The sequence below is a fragment of the Podarcis melisellensis genome, assembly GCF_964234715.1.
Source record: "Podarcis melisellensis genome assembly, chromosome: 3".
In the NCBI taxonomy this organism is placed as follows: Eukaryota; Metazoa; Chordata; class Lepidosauria; order Squamata; family Lacertidae; genus Podarcis; species Podarcis melisellensis.
The window spans coordinates 3,609,096-3,615,095 of record NC_138530.1 but is presented as its reverse complement, the minus strand read 5'-3'; the positions used below and the strand labels follow the sequence as shown (position 1 = coordinate 3,615,095).

At 47.5% G+C, this 6,000-nt stretch overlaps 1 long non-coding RNA gene across 1 annotated transcript in view; it reads left to right on the top strand.

The window, feature by feature from the left end:
- The first annotated feature begins 3,190 nt into the window (after nucleotides 1-3,190).
- Nucleotides 3,191-6,000, top strand: part of LOC309366014 — a 343,316-nt gene continuing 340,506 nt past the window's right edge. Inside the window, exon 1 of the long non-coding RNA XR_014166398.1 lies at nucleotides 3,191-4,250. This is a non-coding gene — a long non-coding RNA (uncharacterized lncRNA). The remainder of the gene's footprint in view (nucleotides 4,251-6,000) is intronic.

Here is a 6,000-nt window from a genome sequence, read left to right as displayed (position 1 = left end):
TGGTGGGTGAGGGGAGCTTGTTGCAGCAGGAGGGGGAGACCCCCATCACACTGCACCAACCCAACTCATCTCTGCCTCTCTGCCTCCCTCCTCTGCTTCATCTTCTGCCTCTGATTCTACACTTCTCTCTGCCACAGACTCTCCCTGCTCACTAAACCCTGTTTGCTCTTCAGCTTCCAACACTTCCAGTCCCCTGACTCTGAGCCTTCTTCTCTTGCAGGTTTCCCAGCTGGTTCCTCTTACCATTCCTCTGTGTCCAACCAGTCAGTGACCACAAGTGACCCATGGGAAGACATGCAAGCTCCCCTCAGGCTGATCAGGGTGAATGCCAGCGTGGTGTAGTGGTTAAGAGTCTTGTAATCTGGTGAACCGGGTTCGCTTCCCCGCTCCTCCACATGCAGCTGCTGGGTGACCTTGGGCCAGTCACACTTCTTTGAAGTCTCTCAGCCCCACTCACCTCACAGAGTGTTTGTTGTGGGAGAGGAAGGGAAAGGAGATTGCTAGCCGCTTTGAGACTCCTTAAGGGGGGAGTGAAAGGTGGGATATCAAGTCCAAACTACTACTACTACTACTACTACTACTCCTCCTCCTCCACCTCCTCCTCCTCCTCCTCTTCTTCCTGTCGTCATCTAACCACTCTGCAAGCAAATCAGAAATAATCCCCAATAAAAACCCAGCAGAGGGTGCTTCTAGACTCTTACTGTTTTGGGGTGGGGTTCAATCACATCCCGGCAAAGATAGTTGTGCAAAGATAGTTGATTATTGGGATGTCCCGCGCAGAGTACCCTCTTCCCTAAAAAGATTGGGCTTTTTGTGATATGTCAAGTATCACTTGCATTGCTGTAGCATCGTCTGACTTCCCCACCAACAAATCAGAATGAATGCTCATTAAATAGCCAGCGTCATCTAATTTCCCCGCAAGCAAATGAGGATTAATGCACACACAGAAGGGAAAAGAGAGATAAAGGACCCCTGGACTGTTAAGTCCAGCCAAAGGCGACTATGGGGTTGCGGTGCTCATCTTGCTTTCAGGCCAAGGGAGCCGGCGTTTGTCCACAGACAGTTTTCCGGGTCATGTGGCCAGCAGGACTGGTGCATGGGGGACCGTGGCGAGTGCCAGGAAAGGCCGTTTACCTTCCCGTCACAGTGGTACCTATTTATCTACTTGCACTGGTGTGCTTTCGAACTGCTAGGTTGGCAAGAGCTGGGACCAAGCAATGGGAGCTTACCCTGTTGTGGGGATTCGAACCGCTGACCTTCTGATTGGCAAGCCCGAGAGACTCAGTGGTTTAGACCACAGCGCCACCTCTGGAGGCTTCGCCTGGGGCAAAAAAAACCCCATCTAGCCCTCTATAGTTATGGCTCTGACTTTTGGCACTGAAATTTGCAAAGCCGCTTAAAAACTCTGAGATCTCTGAGCCCATAAGTGTCCTCTAACAAGTTTGCTGGGCGATTTGTGGGGTGTTGAGGCCAGCCAAGGCCTGTTCCAAGAAAACAGAGACTTCTGACAAGGTGGGGGCAGGGAGAACAACATCCTTTGCAGCTTGCTGCCATGACTATTGAAAGCCATAATAAACACGTTTGATTTAATGTTCCCCAGAGCAGGGCACTAGGAATTCTTTATTAAAAGGCTAGTCCCAGCTGCTCAGTCTGTCCGGGAGCTACTGGCAGAGCCTGCAAAGCGTGTCAATTAGTGTGTCTGCTTTAGAAATTGGGAGGGGGTTTGCTATGAGATCTTTGCAGCTACCACAATTCTCTCCTAATATTTCCGCATTTTTCTTAGAAGGCTCTTGGGCCATTTATTTACTAAATTTATATATCCCACAAGGCAGTTTACCTAGATGTCAGGGAGAAAGCTGAATTAAAACCCTGAAGTGCTAGCTTTCTACGGCCGGGGAGTTTCTTACACAAAGAATGAACCAACCCTACGTCCTTGCACTTACAGGATGAAGCAGCAAAGTTTCAGGAAGGAGCGCAACACCAGAGGGGCAAGCGTGCAAAGGGTCACCCTGACTGACCCAAAGGCCTCGTCCACACCCTCGATCTTTACCAACTTAAACTTACCCAACACAACAGGACTGGACAGTGACCTGGACACTTCTTGAGACTGATCTGCGGTAACAGCGGAGTCAAGATCCCAGTGGATGCAAGCAATTTTATCCTCAAAATGCTTTGCAAAAACAAGCTACTGCCATGGATGCAATGGAGGCGGCAAAGTATGCCTTCAATCCTACTAGGTAGGCTCAATGATGAGTCCTTATCAGTGTTCAATTGCATTTAAACAGAGTTTTTCTGCACTTGTGTTCAAGCTCTAGTTATCTCCTGCTTGGACTACTGCAATGCGCTCTATGTGGGGCTACCTTTGAAGGTGACCCGGAAACTACAACTAATTCAGAATGTGGAAGCCAGACTAGTGACTGGGAGCGGCCGCCGAGACCATATAACACCAGTCCTGAAAGACCTACATTGGCTCCCAGTACATTTCCGAGCACAATTCAAAGTGTTGGTGCTGACCTTGAAAGCCCTAAGCAGCCTTGGCCCAGTATCCCTGAAGGAGAGTCTCCACCCCCATCGTTCAGCCTGGACACTGAGGTCCAGCTCCAAGGGCTTTCTGGCAGTTCCCTCACTGCGAGAAGTGAGGTTACAGGCAACCAGGCAGAAAGCCTTCTCGGTAGTGGCACCCACCCTGTGGAACCCCCTCCCAGCAGATGTCAAGGAAATAAGCAACTATCTGACTTTTATAAGACATCTGAAGGCAGCCCTGTTTAGGGAAGTTTTTAATACAGTGGTACCTTGGGTTAAGCACTTAATTCATTCTGGAGGTCTCTTCTTAACCTGAAACTGTTCTTAACCTGAAGCACCACTTTAGCTAATGGGGCCTCCCGCTGCTGCCGTGCCACCGGAGCACAATCTCTGTTCTCATCCTGAAGCAAAGTTCTTAACCTGAGGTACTATTTCTGGGTTAGCGGAGTCTGTAACCTGAAGCGTATGTAACCCGAGGTACCACTGTATTTGATGTTTTATCATATTTTTACAATTCTGCTGGGAGCTGTCCAGAGTGACTGGGGAAACCCAGCCAGATGGGAGAGGTATAAATATTATTATTATTATTATTAGCCATCTCCCAGCTTGTTTCCTCACCCTGAGCTCTGGAGTATACCAGGGAGCCAAGTGGGCCCCACTGAAACAGCAAGGATTATGCCAATGGCCCGAGTCATATGGATGTTCCACAGGTTGGCCAAGGCTTCAAAAAGGGCACCAGTCATAGCAACTGGGAAATCCCCCAGAGCCATCTGCAAACCAATCGGATTCACCCAATTGGATTCACCATCTTCCTTAGTCTCCGGCCTCTGCAGAGGGGGAAAAGTGACGAGAGCCTAAATCTCCACAAGAAGTGAACTGGCCGTGACCAGGGACTGATTTCAATGTCCCCCACCTTTCAGATCACCTCTTCCTGCACTGGAGAGAAAACAAGGTCCAAACAAGTTTGGGGAGATGTGATAATAGCAGATTATCAAAGCTCCTGTAAAATAATTCAATTAGACAAGCAGCAGTTGCTACAAGCTATTCACTGGTTAAACCAATTTTGGCTCGGTGCTGCCCGCTAATAAAATCACAGGGTACAAACAGAGCCAAAGTTAGGGCCCTCTGATTTCAATGGGAAGACCAAACACATGTTTATATCTCTTCTTGTTGATACCGGTGGGATTTGAAAGTGCTTAACTTTGGCTCTGTTGTGCCCATAATATATGACAGTATTTATTCTTTCGGCTCACTGTGCATTAACTCTTCAGGGGTAAGATGCGAATTTTGCTGTTTTACAATCCACGCCAGGCTTGCAGCAATTGCAAAGTTGAACACACACCCCTTCAAAGATCCACGAGGAGTTGAGTGCTCTGTCCCTGGAATATCTAAAAGAGATCAGATGGATGGTTCTGGAGCACTTTGTACGATTACTTCAGTTATCCCAAACAGAAAAAAATTGCACTGGGTAGCTTTTTCATCTTGTTACTTTGATACGGTCTAGGGTTGCCATATTTCAAAAAGTGAAAAGTTGCTGAGCTTTTTCTGCAAAGGAAATTTGCCAAAAAAATCAACACTTCCAACATGAGTTGGGGAGAAAACATCAAAGACCTGAGGAAGAGAGCACAGCAGAGGTTATATTTTCTGAGAATCCTCTGGAAAAACAATCTCTCAAAGGACCTGTTGATGGCATTTTACCACTGTACTGTTGAGAGTGTATTAACTGTGTGTGTGGTTTGGGAGCTGCACGATCAGGGGAAAAACAATGCTGTCCAGGGTTGTAAAGACTGCAGTGAGAATAATTGGGTGCACTCTTCCCACCTTGGATCAAATCTACGCTTCCAGGTGCCATAAGAAAGCTGCAGAGATAGCGCAGGATAGTGCGCACCCCAGGAATGATCTCTTTCAGCTTCTGCCTTCTGGAAGAAGTTACAAGGTTATAAAGACTAGGACTAGCCGCCTGAGAAACAGTTTCTACCCAAATGCGATTTTGGTTTTAAACACAATGTAAGGGGTCTCTATCGGAGTATATTATATTTTTAAAATGGGATATCAGAGTTTTTAGGGGGCTAACCAGGCTGGGATAGCTGGGATAGCAGACTTGTTGGTTTTGAATGTCTTATGTAGATTCCCCCCCCCCAATTTCGTTGTTCTGTATGGGACAATGAAAATAAATATTATCATATTGTATTATCGTATTGAGTTGCCATATGTCCAGGTTTTTCCAGACATTTCAGTGCTTTTCGAAAAATCCCCCTGGACTCTCTTCCCAACGGACAAATCCCAGTTTTGTCTGAGATTGGCAGCCCTAATATGGCCTGACTATGATATTCATCCTAAAAACCAGGGAGATTTGCCTGAATAATAGGAAATTAGTCTTAGATGCAGTGATATGAACCTTGGTCTCCCAGGTCCTAGTCTGGTGCTCTACGATATCACAATCACTCCAAGGCAAAAACTGTAAGCAAGGACCATTTGTGAGAGTGTGGGGTGCATTTAGGGGTGATGTTGGCCTTCTTCACCAACCCGCACCAGCTAAGGCTGATGGGAGTTGTGTCCCAAAATATCTGGAGGGCACCAGTTTGGCAAAGGCTTTTGCAGTTAAGGTGGGGCACCTTCATTTGCCTTTCTGCTGCACGATTGAATTTAGGACCACCTTAACTCTTCTCTAGGGACGCGAGTGGCACTGTGGGTTAAACCACAGAGCCCAGGACTTGCTGATCAGAAGGTCGGCGGTTCAAATCCCCGCGACGGGGTGAGCTCCCTTTGCTCGGTTCCTGCTCCTGCCAACCTAGCAGTTCGAAAGCATGTCAAGGGGCAAGTAGATAAATAGGTGCCACTCCGGCGGGAAGGTAAATGGTGTTTCCATGCGCTGCTCTGGTTTGCCAGAAGGGGCTTAGTCATGATGGCCACATGACCAGGAAGCTGTATGCCGGCTCCCTCGGCCAATAAAGCGAGATGAGCGCCGCAACCCCAGAGTCGTCCACGACTGGACCGAATGGTCAGGGGTCCCTTTACCTTTAACTCTCCTCTAAAGCTAGCCGAGGTGGGGTTTTTTAATCCATTAATTCTCTATTTTAATCAAGAGGAGGCAGAGGTTTTGCCGTGTCCTGCTACCAGATGTTCTTTTAACTGGAGATGCCAGAAACTGAATATAGCATGTTTTGCATGAAGTCACTGAGCTTTCTGGTATCTCCTTCACCAAACTGGGAGGGGTGGCTAACACCCCAGAGGACAGGATCACACTTCAAAACGACCTTGACAGATTAGAGAACTGGGCCAAAACAAACAAGATGAATTTTAACAGGGAGAAATGTAAAGTATTGCACTTGGGCAAAAAAAATGAGAGGCACAAATACAAGATGGGTGACACCTGGCTTGAGAGCAGTACATGTGAAAAGGATCTAGGAGTCTCGGTTGACCACAAACTTGACATGAGCCAACAGTGTGACGCGGCAGCTAAAAAAGCCAATGCAA